Below are 22,318 nucleotides of genomic sequence, written 5' to 3'. Positions count from 1 at the left end.
GAGAATTACATGTTATATGGATAAATCCAAATGAAATGATATATATGTATGCATACATAGATATGAAAACTTGGTAATATAGATCAGTAAAAGGAGCCTTGGCATGAGAGGGCACTAATTAGTTAGCAACCTAGGAAATGTCACTTCTTTACTGTTAGTCTCCATCAATGAATGACCCTCAACAGGTATGGTATTGCCCTCTAGTGTTGGATACACTAGGAGGTATTATTGGCCTTTAGAGAGCAGAGACGGGGAACCAAGACTTCTTGCAAAAGGTGGGACTGTTCCTCAGGAACCAAGACTTCTTGCAAAAGGTGGGACTGTTCCTCAATGAAAAATTAGGTGGGACTGTTCCTCAATGAAAAGTCCCTCAAGACTTTTAAAGGCCCCAGTGTAGGTGAAAAACTTGTGTATAACTATCTTTACCTAAAACCTGACCTATTTTACATATGAACACAAAGCTGTTTTTTATTTTTACATAATTCTGACAGCAAACATTTTAGGAATGTATCTACCGTGGACACTGAGGACAGATTGGTGTCGTCCACCAGAGGTGGTCGAAACACCATACCTGTGTCAGTGGTAGCTTTCACATTCATGGGGATTTCACTTATAAGTGCAGCCACTTGACTTATGACTTGATTATATTTTCTAGAATGGTTATGCCTGAGCATTTATATTGAAATAGAAATCACTGTATTATAAATTACTTTCTTTGTACTTCTTATATTTTACATTTGATTAAACCAAAATCATGCATGTATACAAGTTATATTATCTATGAATTTCATTTTAGGCTAATAAAGGAGACATTATGAAAGTATTTGTCATTTAAAAAAGGCGTGTTGGGTTAAAACAAGGTTGTGAAACACCAGATTAAGTAGATGAGGACTAAGATCCCTTTTAGTTCTTAATGCAATGGGTTCTCATCTTTAATAATGGAAAGCATTCCTTTTATTTTGTTTTTTTCATTATGTTCCACTATAAAATTGGTAATATAAGAAACAAATGCACATTTAAAAAAACACGTCTCGTACACTGAATGTTTTTAGACGGTTACCTAAAGGTGAGTCCAAATGAATTCTCAGGTTTCTTTGCTAGATAATAATTTCATGATTCTAGGTGCGCCTGAGTGGCTCAGTCGTTAAGGGCCTGCCTTCGGCTCAGGGCCTGGTCGCAAGACGCTGGGATCGAGCCCTGCATCGGGCTCCCTGTCCCGCTGGGAGCCTGCTTCTTCCTCTCCCACTTCCCCTGCTTGTGTTCCCTCTCACTGGCTGTCTCTCTGACAAATAAACAAATAAAATCTTTAAAAAAAAATAATTTCATGATTCTAAAATTTCAAATTTATGGTTATGAGTTTATCACATGCTTTAAGTTTCCACCAAATAATTGTTGTTTCTAGGCTTGATTGTGAAGAAACTGAAACACAAAGAACTAATGTATTAAAAAAATGTAATGAAGGCTTCTCACTATGAGATTAGGTTCACAGATTTAAAATTGCAACCTCTTCCCTTATTCCCCTTCTCTAAGTTTTTTTTATCTGTTATGATATACTACGCATTTTAATCATATATTTTAAAAATTGCCTCCTCCCCTTTTCCCTTCACCCCAACGCAGCTAGAATAGATAGAGGCATTCTTAGAATACAAACAGGGAATTTTGTGTTTTACTCACCGTCTTCCCATGTATAGAACAGTGCCAGGCACACGGGAGGAGCTCAGTGAATATCTGCTATACGTATGGGCGAAGAATACACGCAATAAGCAAAACTGAGCGCTTCGAGCGCCCCTCACACCAGAGTTCTAGGAGGTAAGCGGAAGTCACCAGGAACTTGATTTTTGTGATTGAGAATTCCACGGCGCTCGCCGGGATTGCGAGTACCTTCTCACATTCTTTACATCTACTGATCTGTGGTGGTTTGTGAACTTCATGCACAGAGGCTGTACAGGTAGAACACCGAACTAATTTGCAGCGAAGTCCACATAATTTCAAATTTGATCATCAGAAACCCGTTTTCGTAAGTGCACGGTCTATCGTTCTCTTACAGGACGGTCTGGGATACCTCTTCACTGGAGATTAACGATGAGGAGGGGATCAAGGGTGGTGGCTCTGAAATGCGCCAAGCTCGGGAAACGACTTAACGCTCACTTTTTGCAAACAGACGCCAATTCAGAATCAAATTCTTACCCTAGATCAAATCCCGCGCTCCTCCTACCGGCAACCTGACTCTACCCCGCCCCTTTGATACCTATGGTGGGCGGGGCAGAAAGGAGCCGTTCCCTGCTCTCCCCAAATTGGTTAAACTCGCCCGAGTTCTGGTATTCCATTTCTGAGCAAAGACCGAGGAAAGGGAGCAGCCAACGAAGACCGCCGACTAAACGACAGCGGAGCTTCACACGCGGACAGAGAACGAAACAAAACACGAAGAAAGGCAATAACCTAGCTGCCACGTGAGGAGGGCGATCCCGTCCGCCCTCCGAGCGAGAACTTCAACTCCCGGCTTGCAGCTGGGCGGTTATCCTCCGCGGACTATAACTCCCAGGGTGCTGCGGGAGCGACCGCCCGCCTCTCCTCCCGCCCCTCCCCCGCCCCTCCCGGCCGGATCGGCGTGCGCCTGCGCACCGGAGGCCGGAGGAGTCTTACCCTAATGTAAGATGGTGGCCCGTCTGGCTGTGGAACCCACTGAAAGCTGAGAGTCTGTCTCTCAGCCGTAAAGGTCGGACTCGCTGAAGCAATCAGGCCCTGTTCTGAAGAGTTTTTCCCCGACACTCGTTCAGTGGTCTCTTGTGAGGACGCGGCAGCGCGTGGAGTCGGCTAAGGGAAAAGCGAGGCAAGGCAGGCGGGTGAGTCTATGCGGGGCTGGGCTTAGGGGAAACCCGGGGCTGACCGGCTACGAGAGAGCGGAGGCTTCGCTGGGACTGTGCAGGCCGCACCCCCCTTTCTCCCCACCCCCCGCCTCATCTTCACCCTCCTCCTTCTTGGTCTTCCTCCTCCTCCTCCTCTTCCTCCCTCTCCCCTCTACGCCACAGCAGTTACCACCAGGAAAAGGGAGCGGGGCAGAAGGCGGCGCGGCGGCGAGCACCGACTCCTTCGAAAATTTCCTCAATTGGGGAGCCGAGGCGGATTCTCGCTTCCAGCTCTCTCCCCTACGTTTCTGTAGGGGCAGAAATCTTGAGTCTCAGTACTCCGTTGTTTTCCCAGCTCTCTCTCCCCTCCCTGACGTCCTTGTCCCAGTAGCCCCCGTCTCCTAAGACCAAAGCCATCACTTCCACGCTGACCCGAGTTGCTGCTGCTCGTCAGTCCCACTACTCATTGCCCACTCGTCCTGCTGTTTGTTTTTTGCTCCATTGCTACCACTCTGGAGTTAGCCTTTGCCCCCCTCTTGTGCTTGCAGTCAGCCCCTACTCTGTCAGCCACACTAGCGCTTTTTCCGATTTGCAGTCGTTCCCTTAACCACATCTGTCATTTTAAAGCTGCCCCTTAAGTATCTAGATGATGCTGCTGCTCGTTCTAACCCACCTGTTTCACAGCTTTCTTGGGAATTGTCCATTCCTTCCCTCTTTTCTATACAGATTCTTTCAACACACACTTCCAGAAAAAAAGGGATGCCCCGTGTTGGCCCCTGAAAAGTCAAGTTGGGAAGTGAATTGAGTGAGGTAGGATACTGTTAAACGTTGCGAGTGAAGATCATTTATTCAGGCTACTCGCGAAAGGAACGTTTTCTTTTGGCTTTCAGTGATCTATTTGTGGATTATTCGCTCTGTTGGGACGTGGGGGTTTGTGTGTGTGTGTGTGTGTGTGTGTGTGTGTGTGTTTTCCTTCCCTTCTATTTTTGACCGGCTTCTCCCTGCTACTGAGCATTCTACTGAATTACCTTTCCCCAGGACACTTAATGTGAACTCTGATGATACCAACAAATATTAGCCTAGGCATTTCAAAATAAGGTAAATCTGGCATACAATCAAATTAATCTGTGAACTCCGCAAGAAAATATGAGATTTTTATTATCTGCTGGTTATATGTGGGTTACAGATCCTTTCCATATTGAAAATTGATTATTGAGTTATATTTGAGGGTCAGCTTAATTGGTGACATATTTATGGTTCCGGTGGAAATTTCCTTTCCAGCCAGTATCAGACTTACTTAGTATTTTTGGATTTGGGAAGATCTCTCCTTTAACATTTCTAGAATGGTAGGTATCTGAATAAATTGTCTTTTTTCAAAAATTCATTAGGTATGTATGCAAAAGAAAAATGAATTTTTTTCCTCCAGAAGTAAATCCCCATTTTTTTCCACAGAAAAGAACGGGGCTGGGAAAAGAAATGACAAAGCTGTGCTCTTATATGCATTTGTTGGCACTCACCGTCATTATTATCTACATTAAAAAGCAGAAAACTTGGAGCAAGGGGTGGCTGATGATGTCCATTTTTTGATGAAAGCAAAATTGAAATGCCCTGACTAATGGTATAAGGAGCCTGTAATCACACCACTGTGAAATAAAGAATTACCAGAAAAGCAAACAGGATTACATAGATCAGATACATACATTTCAAAATTTCAAGTTTAAACATAAATAAGACACTGTGTTATATGTAAAAATGTTAAAAGTCACAGTAGCAATCTCATGCATCAGTATACCTCTTATTTGCAAAAGTAATAATACCTCAAGTGTAAATACAAATACAGTTACCCTTTGAATCACTTCTGCACATTGCTGTATGATTTTTATAAATTTTACCTGTAATATTTGAGGAATCTTCATTTGGCATTCTGTTTACTTGATAGTGATAAATGATCTACTTTATCAAATATAAACCAAGGTTAGAAAAGCTGTTTATAAAACTTCCTTCTTCTTTTAGCCACTTAAGCCTCAATTTGGGGAAACTAAATAAATCCCTAGTCTCTGAGAATTATAAGCAATTTATATAGCAAGCCTTGTCCTGAGGCTTTTCTTTAAAAAATTACTTAGTTTAGTTTATTAGTACAAATGTGTTTAATACAATTGATCTTCAACTCTAAGTTAAAGTATGTATCATTTTCTTTTGTCATACACTGGTAGAGCAGCTTTCCACTTTGTACCTGCAAATAATACCAACACACAGTTTTAGGAAACCCTTGGCAGTCATACCTGGCTGATTTGTAAGCAGTGTGTTCTAGGAGAGGACTGTTTGGCAGAAAAGCGTAAATGATATTAATACATCTTTTGATTTGTAAAGATATATTAGCTCACTAAATATATTCTGAAGTAGTTTTCTGCACTCCATACTTTTCTCCTGCAATCGTCAGATTCTTAGTTTCTGCACTTGGAAGTCAGAATGAATTTACTTTGGGATCTTTAGTACATTTGAAGGAGGTATTTAAATTTTTTTAACATTTTGATAGGAAATTGGTAGCTGTAATTTCAGAATATTTTTGTATGGTTTAAGTTTTTAGGTGTAAGTTGAGGAACATTGCAACTTCATACTTAACGTGGATTTTGTTTGTTCTTTTTTTGATAGTTTGGAATACTTTCTGCTGGGTTCAGTAGTTGAATTCTTGAGATGAATACATGATTCCTATAAGAAGGTTTTGAACATGAATTACTTTAAGTTAACTTACTATATAAAATTTGTTTCCATAAAATTGCATAGACAAGTCTTTATTAGGATGAGACAATTATAATCAAATGACAAAATGCAGGAAAAGAAAATTTTGTACTGTCCTTCACCTTCACTAGCAATAACTTTCAACTTACTGCTTTGTAAAAGAGAGTGTTGCTTAAGGATGAACTTCTTTCATTAGGGGAATTTTATTTTAAAAATGATTTTAATGGCTTAAGAGAAAGAAAACATTTTCTTAGTTTAAGCAGTATAATTTTAGAAGGCTTCCCTTTCCATTCCTACTCCTGGTTTTAAGGTGAAGCTACACTCTTCATTTTAGTGTGTGTGTGCATGTGTGTCTTGTACCTGCAAATAATAGTTGAATCTATTTCAACTCATGCTATTGTTTTTATAGACCATCCAAGTGGAATAGTTTTAATTTGTGAAAACTTCAGCCTCTAATGAAAATTCAGTTAGCTTTCTGTCATTGAGTTTAGTACTGTCTTGACTTTTTGTGAAGGAAGATACTTCTAGCTCAGTTGGTTCCAAAGAAAAACAGTAGGGAAATAGGTTATAGAGATTTTTAGTGTTCTAGAAATAGTATAACTAGAATGTACCACATACTTTTCTCAAAGGATTTCTTAATCTAAGTGGAACTTGTAAATGGTTTTTATCCCACTGGAATACCACGTATTGGATGAAACTTAACACATTCTGAGATTTAAAAATTATTATAAACTTCAGAGATACTAGGAAAAATCTACAAATGCCCATTCTTATATATAAAATGTGTCAATATGTCAACATCCCTGGTATCCTAAAGATAGATATAAATATTTTTTTCCGAATTTAAGACTGTGCAAATTATAAAGATGGCATAATTTACTCAGTCATGTAGTGATGCAAGGAAAGAAGATAAGTGGGACTTTTTAATCACATATTTAGTGGTTTTCTGAAAGAACTCTTTTCCAAATTGCTTTTAATCTTGTTATTACGTGGTCTTTATTAGAAAAGAGTGTGTGGTAAATGTTAACTTTTTTAAGTGTAGTAATATAATGCAGTGGGTTTTGTCATATTTCTTTTTCATGGTATAATTCTTTTACTTTTTAATCAGAAATTAGTTTATGGAAGAGAAAATTTCAACACTGTTTTGGCCCTTGGATTAGGTTTCCCATAGAAGATTTTTTTTTTCATGTGAAGGAAGAACTTAGATGCTACCAAAAAAGTGATGATTACTTTTACTTGCCAGAAAAAGTTAATTTTTAAGATAGTACAAGTATAAGGGAATTTGAGGATGAGTTTTTTTTTTTTCTCCTAAGAACTGTATTTGTGAGGAAGGTTTCATTCTTATTACACCCTGTTTGTACAAGAGTGTTGTCCTGTTTTAAACTTTAATTGCATTGGGGGATGAGGAGATGATACATTGCTATGAGGATAAATCTTGCTATTTGTATATGTGTCTGTCAGATATCATTTCAAAAACAAATACTTTTTTAGTTATGGCAACTAAAGTCTTACCTCTTGAGTGTTTAGAGACAGTATGGAGAGGGAAAATCAAAATAATCATATTGTTTTATTCCTAAAACCAGTCTGGAAAAAAAAATAAGTCAAGGCAAAATAAGCAGTGTAATTAGAAGAATAAAATGCCAACATTTAAAGGTAGCCAGTGTTGCCTTCCTGCTTTTGGAAGAAGTTAATGAATGATGTAGGGAACATACTGATTGAAATTTGAAAAGTAGCTATAGACTGAAATATCAAAGGGGTGGAGCATTCCTTAGCAGCAACAAACAGATACATTGTCATTAAGCCAAATATCTGAAATTTCTTACACATGTTTTCCAGTCTTTGGAATAAAGAGGAGGTGCTAATTTTTCTGATTATTTAAGAACCTATTCATTCATTCCCTGTTGAGGACAGTAGGTGTCTTCAGATTGTGAATTTCCTGAGATAATACTGGCCGATTTGTGTTATTGCACACTGATTGTAGCAACTTTTTTTTCTTTTTTTTTTTTTTCTACCTTCAGTGTGCTTACGACTTTTTCCTGATGTTTTTTATTTTCTGAGGTTTGGATGGACCTTTTTGTGAATGCTGTAATTGAATGAAAATTTGAAATATGTTTTAAACAGTATTGCTTTTGGTAGTAAGATGAATTATTCTTTTGATAGAGAGCCCCTCCCATTTTGATCACATTTTTTTCCTTTAACTTACTTTTTTTTTTTTTTTAAGATTTTATTTATTTATTTGACAGAGAGAGCCAGCCAGCGAGAGAGGGAACACAAGCAGGGGGAGTGGGAGAGGAAGAAGCAGGCTCCCAGTGGAGGAGCCCGATGTAGGGCTCGATCCCAGGACACTGGGATCCCTCCCTGAGCCGAAGGCAGACGCTTAACGACTGAGCTACCCAGGCGCCCCTCCTTTAACTTGCTTTTATTAATTCTTAGAATTAGGGTGCTACAAGTTCCCTGTCAAATTAGATCTTTCCAAAAGTTTTTTTCTTACTCTGAATTGGGACCTTGGTATTTGTTGAGGAAAGAAAATGTTATAATGTATTTTGGTTTTGTCACTTAAAATGAATTAAAGACATTATTAGTACTTTAAAAAAACATATTAATGTGAAAAATTTTAAACAAGCATAAAAGTAGACACCAACTTCTTTGTAGTTGTCACTCAGCTGCAAAGATTATCACCTCATAACCAATCTGGTTTCACCTGTACCCCTACTTACTTTACCTGTCATCCCTCTGCTCTTTTATCTAGATTATTTTGAAGCAAATCCTAGTCATCACACTATTGCATTTGTACTGGAACTCTTTTGACATAATAAAATAAAATACCTTGATTTTTTTTATCAAGATTATTTAATCAGTTTGTCTTTGAGTACTTATAGATCCACTTTTTGCACTATGACCCAGCCTCTTAAGAGTTCATTATCTTGTTGGGTAAACTTTAATAATAATATAACTAGCACTATCCAAAGCAGTATACAAATAATGTGCATTATACATAGTCTGTGTCCAGTATGTCAGTGTAGGGATATCTTCAGACTGAAGTTCTAGTATTGAGGCTTCTTAGAGAAAGTGGAACTTGAATAAAGAACGTATACCATCTGCATAGGGAGAGCATCTCCAGAAGGAGAACATTCCATACGTGAGCAAACACTGACTGTGACCATCATAATGTGAAAGGGATGTAAGTAGTCTGACCTCAGTGGAACAAGGTCTTAATTTCTGGGAATGGTGTGAGATAAGTTAGTATACTAGGATAGAGCTAGGTTATGAAAAGTATATTCAGTGTGAGGTCGAATTTGATCTGCTAAACTGTAAGGAACCATTAGAGTTGGTCAGGAGGCAGGAGATAACATATTAAAGGTGCTTTTTTTTTTAAAGAAAAATTGCTTTTTAGTAAGGTGCATCATATTTTGGGGTTGACAGTTAAGTTGAATATGAAAAATTAATGAGTAGGCCACTGAGGTAAGGGGCCATGGAGAGAAGAAAATGTTGAAATTCTAGAGGATTTGGCAGCTAATTGATTTCATCTTCTCTTCAGTCCCTTACATTCAGAAATAACACTAAGGTTTTTGAGAACTAAAGAAATGTTGATTTATCTTTGATAGTAAACTTCAATTTATTAGCCAGGCCTAGCTTTTGGAAGGGAAGTGATGTGTGATACGCGATATATAACAACCTTAAAAAATTTCTGTAGAAAATAGCTACCAGTGTCTAAAAAATAATTTTAGATATTCTTTCACTGGGGAATGAGAGTTTGGAAAATAAAAGACAGTGTTAATTATATGATAGTAAGAGGGGCACCTGGGTTGTTTGGTAGGTTAAGCGTCCGATCTCAGCTCAGGTCATGATCTCAGGGTTCTGGGATTGAGCCCCGCATTGGGCTCCACATTCAGTGCAGAGTCTGCTTGAGAGTCTCTCCTACCTCTGCACCCTCCCCCTGTGCTTGGCCCCTCTCTCTCTCAAAACAAAAAAAGAAAGAAAGAAAAAAAATTACATGATAGTAAGAAATGGAACATATTTCATTTGTAAAAGAGAAATTTATGCCTTGTCTGATTCTTATGTGTGAATGAGTTCAGAAGGAGTATTAGGAAACTTTTATCTGAACAGCATATAACCAGTGTATATTATTAAATATCTGTAAAGTTTAATAATGACCTGATGAGAGCAAAAGAAATGGTAGAAAATTATTATGAAGTAGGGCACTAACTGTTGTCAGCTCCAAGCTCCCTTAAGGATGGGTTAAGTTTAGGTCAGCAGGCTAGAGAAGAATGTAGGGACATTATTAAATGCAAATGTGTTGTTTGTTTAATTTGTTATACTCTTCTTTGCAAAGATATTAATAAAAATAGATCTGGTTAAACAGCCATATTTTTATTTGGAATTTTTCTTAAGTTATGAGACTCCTGAAGTTCTTTTCTTGTTTAGTTGGCTCTTTATTAAACCAGCTTTCTTCATCTGTTTTGTATTTCTGGAAAATTTTGCATTTGTTTTGTGAAGGCAAATTTTATATTTTGTCTTAAAGGCAGGGGAGTAGATTTCTTGCCTCTGGCTTTGTAAATAATCGATGAATAATACTGTATTGCCATTTATTCTTTTACTGCTTCCTTCAATATCACATGTATTCCTTCTCTACAGTATATAGCATGTGGATCTTAAGGATTCTCACAGAGTCTGAAAACACCTCCAGCTGAGGGTGCTTGCAACAACTTCAGAATTAAATTTATCTTTATTCACCAATCATTTGTGGTCCTAGTGTTACAAAAGATATGACCTACCATAATGCCATGGACCCTTTAGGTACTTAGAAAATATTGATAAGGATAGGAAATATTGATAAGGATACAGATGATGATGCAACATAGTACATTATTGGGACATGTCTTTTTCCTCAACATTCCCTCAATCCTACGACCTCCTTGCTCCTGGTAACATGACAGAGCTATTTTTGACATTTTTTGCTTCTTTATTTAGCTGGTCATGTGTGCTTTCTAATATGGTCACTAGAATGGAAAGCTATTGCCTTCTTGGGGGTTTAACAGGGGCTTTAATATGTTAATTTTGGATTTAAGATTGAGTTGAGATCCCTTCATGCAGGAGAATTTTGGGGAAGCATTGTATGTGTTTCTAATTGCCACCAGTGAATGTGGGAGGGAAGTAAGTATCGAAAACACAGTATAAAAGAACCTTAGTATTTGAGAAGATCTTTAGTGGTATCTGCCAATCCATTCTTTTCCCAAGAAGTTTTAATTTAGTCCCTTGGAGGATGGACCCATTTATGAAAGTCACAGTGGCTGGTAGTGGAGAGGACATGGTTCCCTGCTCCAAAAAACCTCTCTCAATTTTAATAACTTAAATAAATCTCAGATTATTAATAGTTTGCTTTTTTTTTTTTTTTTTTCATTCATGCAGTTCTTGGGAAGGAGCTGACTTTATGTGAGTGACTTTGGGGTTGCCTTAGATGGCCAGGTGGGTAGGTGTATTGTAAACCCAGGAAAGGGGAAGGGAGGCAGAAAATAAAGTGAGAAGACTTCAGATTCTAGCAATGGCAACTCTGTCTTTTTGACCAAAGCATTGACAGCACTGGCTCCTTTGCTGCCTTTGGTTACATACTTCAGGTTTGTTGTTTTTGTTGTTTTGGGGGTTTTTTAAAAAGATTTATTTATTTTAGAGAGAGAGATAGAATGAGTATGGTGGGGAGGGGCAGAGGGAGAGAGAGAGAATCCCAAGTAGGCTCCACACCCAGCACAGAGCCTGACATGGGGCTCAATATCATGACCCTGAGATCATGACCTGAGCTGAAACCAAGAGTTGGGACACTTAACCGACTGTGTCCCCCAGGCGCCTCAGGGTCTTTTTTTTTTTTTTTTTTTAAACTTAGACTGTTAGTACGAGTTGGGAAGGCTACAAACTTTAGCCTTTTCTAAATCAAACTAGTGTCTTTGTCCAGCCTTGTGCATTTTAACCTCTACAGCACAAAACCTGACAGATTTGTGTCTTTTCTCTGCCAGGAGGAAAGGGGAAACAGGAAAGAGAAGAAAAGGATAGGTATGATATTCCTCATCTGCTTATATGTTAGTGATGTATTATTCTAAGACTGTTTTATGGAAAATCCTCTGTCTTTTATTTTTAATTTTATGTATTCAGTTATAAAATAGCTTCATGAATTTACAAAATGAGTCCTTAGGAACCTTTTAAAAGGTGCTTTGGTAGCCATGGAGTTAGTGATAGGTTGAAGAGTACCTATGTAAGTTGATGCTTGGTGGTACTTTTATGAGATTTCTTGCTTCTACTAAAATCTTTCCTGTTATACTGGACACAGTCCTAGATGTGAATTTTGCTTCCCAAAAGTAAAACTAGGAATCTCTTTTTAAGGTAACTACCTTCCCTGCATTGTATTCAAATCTGTTTTGTTCCTGATGAAAGCCAAGTATGACAGTAAAATACTTCAATACAGTCATGCTAACAAAAGAACATTTGTTAGTTGTGTGTCACCATATAGTCTTTTGTCATGCCTAGGGAATATTTTCAGCAGCTTTGGTAAACTCTGAATAATACATGATGTGTTTGTGTTTACAGATTGTGGTTTTTTATTTTATATACTACTAAATTCTACAATTTTTAAAACTTGGCATGATATTAAAGGATGTATTTTCTTCAGTATTTGAAGCAAAGAGCTAACGTAAATGATGTTTCATAGTTGAACATGGTTTTTAATAGCCTGTTATTTTCTCTTCAAGCCTTTAAATTCTCCCCTATTTTTATCTATTGCTACTACTGGGAGTATGCAGTGTGGTATGGAGCCAGACTGCCTAAATGTAAATCTTGGCTCTACCATTTATTACTTGTCAGACCTAGGGCAAGTTATTTTACCCTGTGTGGGCCTCAGCTTCCTCATTTGTAGCATGGAGATGTGAGGATTATCTGCGGAGTAAATGAGTTAATATTGGTAAAGTGCTTGGAATAGTATTTGGCATGTAGTAAAACCTGTATAAGTGTTTGCTATTATTATATATTATTATACATTTGAAAGAATCAAAAAACATTCATTTTTGAAGACATTTTTTTTTATTCAATATAGTTTTTAATGTTTAGGTACTAGACATATGTTGACATATGTTTTCAGTAGTTATTTGACAAGTTGGAAACACAAGTAATGTATTTGAGGGGACAGTCAAAAGACTGGCCTGCCTGGAATTCTTTTGAATCAGGAAATATTAGAAAATGAAACTGGGTAGGTATGATAGAAAATGATTATGGAGTGTTTTGAACTGAGGCAGAGAGATTTAGATGTGGTTGTTCAGAGGGCAATCATTGCAATCATGGTAAAGTTTTTTTTTGTTTTTTTTTTTAAGTCGGGAGAGTGATGTGTTTAAAATAGTATTTAGGGGAAGATGGTTTTGAGTGTCCTTGATAGCATAGAATTATTTGATTTTATGTGGACAGAGGGTTTTTTGTGTTTTGTTTTTTGTCTGTTCACTGATCTACCTTAAATGGCCCAGCCAGTGCCTCATAGATAGAGCTCAATAAATACTTATTGGATGAATGACTCTTAAGGGAGGCTGTGAGTTAACAGAGAGAAACACAAAAGACCCGAGTTAAACTTTTGGGACCTCTGCCTTTAAGGGTCAAAGTGTGAAAAAAAAATGTTATTAAAGGAATAATTGGAGAGGTAGAAGGAAGATGGAAAAGTTAAGTTTCAGAAAACAAAGAGATTTTCCAGTAGAGAGAAGTCACAAAGATGAGAATAGGAAAATCCAATATGGTATCACTTCTGTTGTAAGAGGAAAAGTGACATAGTCCAGTGCAACATTATACAGCATTCAAGGCAGTAAGAATAGAGAAAGCTCTTTGGCTTGTGGTGTGATGATCAAGAACCATGTTAAAGCAATTTCACTAGCCTGGGAATGTAAATCAGATTGGGGGGAAGGTTAAGAAAGGTGTTAAGTGCAGACTCTACGTAAAGACCATTCAGTCTAGAAAATAACTGTAAAAATGGCAGGAAGACAAATTATAATAGCAGCTTTCATAGTTCTTGAATGTGTACTATGAGGGATTCTATTTATTAGAAGAAAACTTGAGGCAGTTTGTGCTGAATGTTCTTGTTTCATAGTAGAGAAGACTACTCCACACGCTGCTTCAGGACTGTCTGCTACTTGCTAACTCTGTAACTCTCCCTTATCACATGGAGGCAATGATAACATGTATTTCATAGATCTGTGATAAGGATTAAGTTACTGAATCTTTTAAAAACCCTTAGAACAATGCTTGGTATCTGGTAAATGTTTGATAAATGTTAGCTATTATCATCATCCACTGTTGAGGTAGGGAGTAGGATTGGAGTTTCGGGTAAAAAAAGAAAAAAAAGCAATTAATGAAATTATTGCCAAGTAATGTCAAGAACTAAATGGAGGGGCGCCTGGGTGGCACAGCGGTTAAGTGCCTGCCTTCAGCTCAGGGCGTGATCCCGGTGTTATGGGATCGAGCCCCATATCAGGCTCTTCAGCTCTGAGCCTGCTTCTTCCTCTCCCGCTCTCCCTGCTTGTGTTCCCTCTCTCGCTGGCTGTCTCTATCTCTGTCAAATAAATAAATAAAATCTTTAAAAAAAAAAAAGAACTAAATGGAAAGGCCTTAGAACCTTTGCTCTGGCTGATCCCTCTGCCTGAAGAGCACTTTTCCAAATATAGCTACACATAGCTACCTCAACGCCTTCAGACCTTTGCTCAAATGATCTCCTTTTCAATAAGGCCTACCCTGACTATTTCTTTACAGTTAGAACCCAGGCCCCCTCTCCCTTAATATTTGCATTGTTTTATTTTTTTCTATAATATTTATCGTCATGTCATATAATCCATTTATTCTTTATATATACTATTTGTTGCTGATTTCCATCTACTAGGATGGGGATATTTGTCCCCTGATGTATCCCAGGTTCTTGGAATAGTAGTTGGTACATTAGTAGTAGGTGCTTGGTATATGCTTGCTGAATTAATAAATTACTCTGCATTGAGGTGGGTTTTCTGAGATTGGTAAACACTACGTAGAAGTTGACCTCCAAGATTTCCTCTCCTTTCTGAAATAAGTCCATTTTGGTAGTGGTTTTCTTGGCAATCACTTGAGAAATCCATTTAGCTGAAGAAAGGAAAATGTAAGATGAATTTCTTTTTTGCTACAATAATTATATTTTACATTTTGATTTGGTAATAAAAGCTTACCTTTGAGTGCTTATTAGATACTAGGTACTGTTCTAACCTCTTCATTAGTTTTTAAAAAATTCTACAGCCTTACAAGTACATTATAGTTTAATTGCAAGCCATTATTAGGGATGAAGGGGAAGCCCTTTGCCCTGAGACTAAGCATGCTTCCCAAGACTGTTTGTTGTCTTCTTTTGACAGGGAGCTTCTTACATGTCATTCCTCCCTCCAGCATTCACAGCCTTGACACTATTACTTGCCTGAAATGTATCTGGACTAATCTCATTATATCCTTTATCCCTTTTTATGTCAGTCACCACTGGTCTCAGGCTTTAATCCCCATAGGGTTCTGAACATTTCTAGTCTTTTCACTCCTCTCCATCATCAGCAAAATTTCTTCTATCCTTGTTTTTTTCCTGAACATTTTCCTCTACTTTCTACTTTTCTGAAAACACTGCTTCCCCTGCGGTCCTTTTACTCGTTGTCTATTAAATTTTTCATTTTTTTCTTATATGCCATCATCAAAGGTCACTGGGGAGTCCCATGCACTATGATTGAAAACTGTATTTCCCATTCTGCCCTCCTCCATGTAGGAGTTGAAGAGGGAGCCTGGTTCCACTGAGTCTGAAAAATGGGGCAGATACCTTCCATTCACCTCCCCTCCCTGAAACTTGTCTGTTAACAGGTTATGTTGTCCATAAACTCTTGTTTGCTGTCATCTGCTGCACTCTGGGTTACGTCTTCTCTTTTCTTGACTGTTATAGCTCCTGGCTCACTGTTATTCTTGCTGATACTCTGCCTCTTTTAATTCTTCATAATTTCAACATATACCATCTCTGATCCTTCTATGGCCTTCTCTAAATTCTTCTCTAAAGATTTTGCTCACCATCTCATGTCAGTCACTCACTCCATGGTTGTATCTTACACCTTCTTATTACCAATAACTTGAACCCTTCCATGATTTTCAATTCATGCAGCCCCCTCTGCCAGCCATCTTTTCAGCTCATTCTACCTACTACCCTAACGCAACAACCTTTTACTATCATTAGGACCTCCAGTCCACAGACTGTCTTTGCCCCCTTGATATTCTTTCTTCTTACCTATTATACATTCATTACCTAGTGATCAATCATGATATTCATTCCCTTTCATATGCCCTCTACTCTCTTGCTCCTTTTTTACTTCTTCATACTTACTTGGCAAAACATCAACTCTAGTTACGTCAGATTCTCTTGAGTACTTCACATCTGTACCTGTGTCGCTAAAAGTGACTGAAGAATACAACTATGATGAGCACTCTCAACTTTAAATTCATAGTAAGAAACCTCAGGTGGCCCTTAATATTGTCTGACAGTCATAGTCTATTTTCTTAGTCCATTCATTTTTCCCTTTCAAAGACGACTTAGTTATACCCTTGCCTTTCTTCTCAGACTTCCAGCCTCCCTTCTTATGTTCACTCTCAGTTGATGGACCTGCTTCATCTTCCATTGAGAACAAAGAAGCCATCAGAACATTTACAGACTCCACCACCACATCTATGTACCTGATGGTCTGACTCACAGACCTTTGCCTTCCTTCTGTTACTATAGATGAACTGTCTTTGCTTCTGCCTAATCCAGTTCCTCTGATTAATGCATTCGATCCCATCCCCTTCCATTTACTCTGAACATTGCTCTAAGCAATTCTCTTCCTTCTCTTCAGATCATTAATTTTTCCTTTTCTGGATCATTCCCATTAATGTGCAAACATGCTACAATTTTTATCCTCATAAAAATATCTTCTTTTGCTCTTCTCTATTTCCATTGCAGCAGAATCCCCTAAAGCATTGTCTAAATGTACTTGTTCTGGTTATTTTCTCATGTTTTCTCTGAAGCCTGTTCCAGTCAGGCTTTGGCTCCTACCACTCACTGTACTAAGATTGTTTTTGTTCAGGTCTCCTAACAATGACAGTGGCTCTAGGAGTCATTTCTTTGTATTATGTGATTAGTCTACACTTGACAAGTTATTTTCTCCTTCCTCTTTGATACACTTGTTTCATTTACCTTTTAGGATACCACATCCCCTTGGTTTTCCTTAAAACTTACTGGCTGCTCCTCCTTAGTCTTTCTTGGTAGATGCTCCTCTTTGCCTACCTCTGAACAGTGGAATATCCCAGGGCTCAGTACTTGGTTATCTTGTCTATTTACCCTCACTCCCTTGGTGATCTCTGCTAGTTTCATGGCTTTGAATATCTTCTTTTTTGGGGCATGGTTGGGGGGGGGCTTTGAATATCCTCTAAATGTTGATGAGTCTCAAATTTATTTCTCCAGAGTACTCTCCTCAACTCCAGATTTGTGTATCTAGTTGCCTACTTACTGTCTTCACCGGAATGACTGTTAAATATCTCAAACCAACATGTCCAAAATAGAATTCATGCTCTTTCTTCCCAAATCTGACCTCCCCGACTTGCTTCACCCACATAGCCTTCCTCATCTCAGAGGTTGGCAGCTTTCACTTGCTCACGCTAGAAACCTTGGCATCATTCTTGACTCTCTTGCTCTCACACATTTATTCCATCAGGAAATTCTTGGCTCTACCTTTGAAACATGTACAGAATTCAACCAGTTTTCACCGTCTCTATGGCCACCGTCATCTCTTGCTGGATTGTATCAGACTTCTGAGGGATTTCTCTACTTCTACCCTTTTCTCTATAGTTTGTTAATAATATAGCTGTTAGGATGATCTTTTGAAAAATATCAGTTAGATGGCAAGAGATCTTGTACATCTAAGAAATTTCATTTGAGTTGATAAGATTAGAGATTATTCTAGTCAGTTTTATTTTACTAAATCTCATTGGTTCAGATGGCATATTTAATGTAGGCTTTGATTATACCCATTTTTATGGGTGGACAAAGAGTTGTCAGGGACCGTTCATGGTCTTCCTCTTTTCTCCTCACTAAACATCCTCCTTTTTTTTTTTTTAAAGATTTTATTTATGTATTTGAGAGAGAGTGCCCCTGCATGAGTGGGGGGAGGGGCAGAGGGAGAGGGAGAGAGACAAGCAGGCTCCACGCTCAGTGCTGCCAGGCTTGATCCCAGGACCCCAAGATCACGATCCAAGCCAAAGTCAGATGCTTAACTGACTGAGCCACCTGGGTGGGTGCCCTACTAACCGTCGTCTTTTCAACCCTACACACAGAAAGACTTTACACCTGTATCCTTGAAGGAATTGGAAAGAGAAAGTCTGAGTTGGTTACTGTTTCAGAAAGTTGCTTTGAATGGAGGAGTGGACCACCGTTTCTTAATAGAGGTCTGCTGTTATTTCATTACTGCGGCTAATGTCCTTTAGAACGTTTGTTTTCCCTCATCCCCTGCCAAATTTAATGTCCTCTCTACCCCTGCCCTTTTTGTTTTTTTCCTACTCCCAGATGGAAGTGTTGTATTTCTTAACTTTTGGCTCTATTTGAATTAGTATTTTATACTCAATTCTCTTTTTACGTACCCTGAAACCCATTCTTAGGGCTGGGTTATGAGTTGGTTTTACTTTTGTGAATAGAGTTTCCAATAGAATGATACTGAACATGAACATAGCAAAAGGGGAATTGATACAAATAGGTGAAAAAGAAATGATGTGTATAATTGTGGGGGAAATGAATGTACTTATCATAATGCTAATAATTTCTGGAGAAGTTATACTCTACTGCATATAAAGAAGCTTGGAGATTGGTGGGCAAGAACTTAACAGTTCATTTTTTTTTATTTCTTTGTGTTCTTTTCTCTGAAGGCACATGTTCTGTAATCAGTTTTTTTTTTTTTTAATTCCCTTTCAGAAAGTTTTCTTGTACTGGGATCAACAATCATATCAAAATTATGATATTGTGTATATATTGCTATTGATTTCAGATCCTTTCAGATTATTGTACTTAATCTCTTGGTCTGTAGGTAGATATATGCCTGTTTTCTCAAGCCATTTCTTAGGTCTTTGTGGTCCAGTATGGTACCCATGACCTACCGTTGGCTATTGAACACTTGAAATGTGACTAGTCTGGGGCGCCTGGATGTCTCAGTCAACCAGTTAAGCATGTGACTTTTGATTTTGGCTCAGATCATGATCTCAGACTCATGAGATCGAGCCCCAGGTGGGGCTCCATGCTCAGCACAGAGTCTGCTTGAGATTCTCTCTCCCTCTGCCCCTCCCCCTGATCATGTTCTCTCTAAATAAATTAATTAAATACATAAATAAATAAAATCTTTTAAAAAAAGAAAAATGTGGCGAGTCTGAATTGAGATGTGTGCTAAGTGTAAAATACTGGAATTTGAATGCTTAGTACAAAAAGGTTATAAAATATCTCATTAGTAATTTAAAAAATGATTACATGTTGAATTGATAATATTTTGGATGCATTGGATTAAATGAAATTAATTACCTTTTGTTACTTTTTCTTAATGTTGCTAGTAGAAAATTTAAAATTGTAGTGGTTTGCATTATATTTCTTTTGGACACTGCTTATCTTTTTTTTTTTTTTTTTTCCAAGATTTTATTTTTAAGTAATCTCTACACTCAGTGTGGGGCTCAAACTCACAACCCTGAAAACAAGAGTTGCATGCTCTTCTGACTGAGCCAGCTGGGCGCCCCTAAACTTACCTTTTTCTTTGACCTAATACTTTGAGTTGTTTTTACTGTTAATGATCTGTTATATATTCAACTGAAAATGAATTTGGTATTACATATTTTAAAAGCATTTTTTTCTGAAGTTAAATACTTTTATATTGTTATTTTTTTTTTTCTTTTAAGTAAGTAAGGGTTTAATAGTGGTCAACATCAAAGTACATTCTGAAGGTGGGAGAGAGGACAGGCCCAGCAGTGGCAACTGCCTATATTGTTATCCTTCTTTCTTTCTTTCTTTCTTTTTTTTTTTTTTTAAGATTTTATTTATTTCTTTATTTGACAGAGAGAGAGGGAGTGGGAGAGAAAACACAGCAGGGGGACCTGCAGGCAGAGGGAGAAGCAAGCTCCCTGCAGGGAGCTCCAACTCTCCATCCAGGACCCCAGGATCATGACCTGAGCCGAGGGCAGATGCTTAACCAGCTGAGCCACCCAGGCGCCCCTATTGTTACCTTTCTTAGTATTAACATTCTCAAGCCCTGAGTTTTCTTTTAAGTATTTGACTTTTGCCATACTCTGCTCATGGCACTACATAAGCATAAGTTTTTCTTTATCTCCATTGCCTGGAAGAATTTTGAAGGAGGAACTTAAAAGTATCAGAATTGATCTTTTATTTATTTTACTTCTTAACTATGTAATAGTACATATTACAGTTCTTCCATTATTAGTGTATAACTTTAAAGGCAGTTTGTATCTGGTTAAAAAAATAAAGGATTGAAAATTTTACATACGAGAAAAGAGATTTTGTCTGCTTAAACACGGTACCCAGCAAATGAATAAACAGCCCAAACCCCTGCTGACTCAGTCTGCTCTCTAGGTTTCATAAACTTTGATAAACTTGGGCCTTAGCAGCCAGTACTGCTGTTTCCCACACCCCCCCACCATGTTACAATACTTTTATAAAGATGTAAGTTCATGATTTTATTTATATTATCTTTTTACATCTGTTGAAAAAAAGATTTATCTTGGGTTCAGTGAATGTTTTTTTTTTTTGCAGAGGTTAAGCTTTGAACTGTGTTTAAGTCCAAAAGGCATATAGCTCATATTTGGGTAGTTTTTAAGTGAACAACTGATGATTGGGTAGCTATGGATTATTTAAAGGGAGATGTTGACTCTGAGCTCCAAAATATATTTCATTGTAATCCACAGTATGTTGTTACCATAAACATATTAACAAAAATGGCTCTGTTAAACATTTGAAAATTTACGTAAGAACTATTACTTTTATTCTCATCCAAAGAGTCCACAGTACATCCTTAGGTATTGAAAATTATATAAAAGCACACTCACAAGAAGAGTGTAAGAAGTAAAGTTTGGACCAACAAGTTTGAATCATTTTTTTTAAGGTTATTTATTTTTAGTAATCTCTGCACCCATGCACCATGAACACATGACTCCCAGATCAAGAGTCTCATGCTCCTCTGATTGAGCCAGGCAGGCACCCTCCCCCCCGGGAATCTCTTAAAAAAATTACTGGAATTGGTTAAAATCAAATAGGTTTTATAAACAAGGACAGTTGGAGAAAAGAAGATGTATGGGGAGAAAAGAACAGAGATAATATAGATAGTAAGAATTGTGGAAAGGAAGAAGGAAAGTGAGCTCATTAAAGTTCGCATTCTTAGATGCTCAGTGGAAGGATAACTTTGATAGCTGAAACAAAGATTTTGCTACTTGTCAATTTTCTGGATCTTAGAATACCCTGTTTACCTTTGTGTTTCCTTAAGCTTTAAGCATAGGCCCAATTTCTGTTAGCTATGCAGACTTAGATTTAGATTGATCCATAAGAATAATTTGAGGGGCGCCTGGGTGGCTCAGGAGGTTAAGCGTCTGCCTTCTGCTCAGGTCATGATCTCGGGGTCCTGGAATTGAGCCCCCCCCTGCCCCCCGTCGGGCTCCCTGCTATGCGGGGAGTCTGCTTGTCACTCTGCCCCTCCCCCTGCTCGAGTGTGTGCATGCTTTCTCTCTTTCTCCCTCCCTCAAATAAAAAAAATTAAAAAATTTTTTGAGTCCATCTATGTTGTGCATATCAACTGTTCTTTTTAATTGCTGAGTAGTATTTCACAGTGTGGTTATACTACAATTGGTTTAACCATGCATCTGCTAATGAATATATTGGTTTTCAGTTTTTTGGCAGTTGCTAATGGAGCTGTTAATGTTTGTGTACAGATTTTTGCATGAACTTTTACAGTTTTAAAAGAAACTGCAAGACTATTTTCTAGAATCGCTTTATGATTTTGCATTCCCACAAGCATTATATGACTCAGTTTTTTTCCAGATTCTAATGAGATTGGGTATTATCCCTTTTTTTGTTCTGTAGTTCATTCTGATAGGTGTGTACTGATATCTCATAGTTTTAATTTGCATTCCCTAATGGCTAAAGATATAGAATGTTTTTTCATTTGCTTATTGGCCATTCATATGTTGTCTTTGGTGAAATGTCTATGTCTTTTGCCCATTTTCTGATTGGATTTTTTTTGCTGTTGAGTTTTGAGTGTTCTGTATGTATTCTAGATACAAAATCTTTGTCCAAAATATGGTTTGCAAATATCTTCTCCTACTCTGTAGCTTGTTTTTTCATTCTCTTCATAGGGCACCTCACAGAGCAAAAGTTTTTAATTTTGATGAGGTCAGTATGTCAGTTCTTTTATGCATTGTGCTTTTTGTGTCAAGTCTAAAAATTGTTTGCCTCATCCTAAGTTTTGAAGGTTTTCTCTAAAAGTTTTAATAATTTTACATTTAAGTGTATGATGCATTTTGAACTAATTTTTGTATAAGACATGAGGTTCAGGTTGAGGTTCTTTTTTCCTTTTTCTTTTAAGTACAGTTGCTCCTGCACCATCTGTTGGAAAGGCTACCTTTCCTCCAGTGAATTCCTTGCACATGTGTCAAAAATCAGT

At 37.8% G+C, this 22,318-nt stretch overlaps 1 protein-coding gene across 12 annotated transcripts in view; it reads left to right on the top strand.

Moving 5' to 3' along the window:
* Positions 1-2,599: 2,599 nt before the first annotated feature.
* Positions 2,600-22,318, top strand: part of CNOT4 (CCR4-NOT transcription complex subunit 4) — a 137,917-nt gene continuing 118,198 nt past the window's right edge. For 5 of the 12 annotated variants that reach the window (XM_048212725.2, XM_048212723.2, XM_026511573.4 and 2 more), the window contains exon 1: positions 2,620-2,843. The gene's annotated coding sequence lies outside the window, so the exon portion shown is untranslated. Of the gene's footprint in view, positions 2,844-22,318 lie in introns of all 12 variants that reach the window. The other 7 variants (XM_026511577.4, XM_026511566.4, XM_048212724.2 and 4 more) reach the window with 3 other exon arrangements.

Source organism: Ursus arctos, unplaced genomic scaffold, assembly GCF_023065955.2.
Source record: "Ursus arctos isolate Adak ecotype North America unplaced genomic scaffold, UrsArc2.0 scaffold_3, whole genome shotgun sequence".
Classification (NCBI taxonomy): Eukaryota; Metazoa; Chordata; class Mammalia; order Carnivora; family Ursidae; genus Ursus; species Ursus arctos.
The sequence above is the reverse complement of the archived record's forward strand: the minus strand, read 5'-3'. Positions and strand labels throughout refer to the sequence as shown.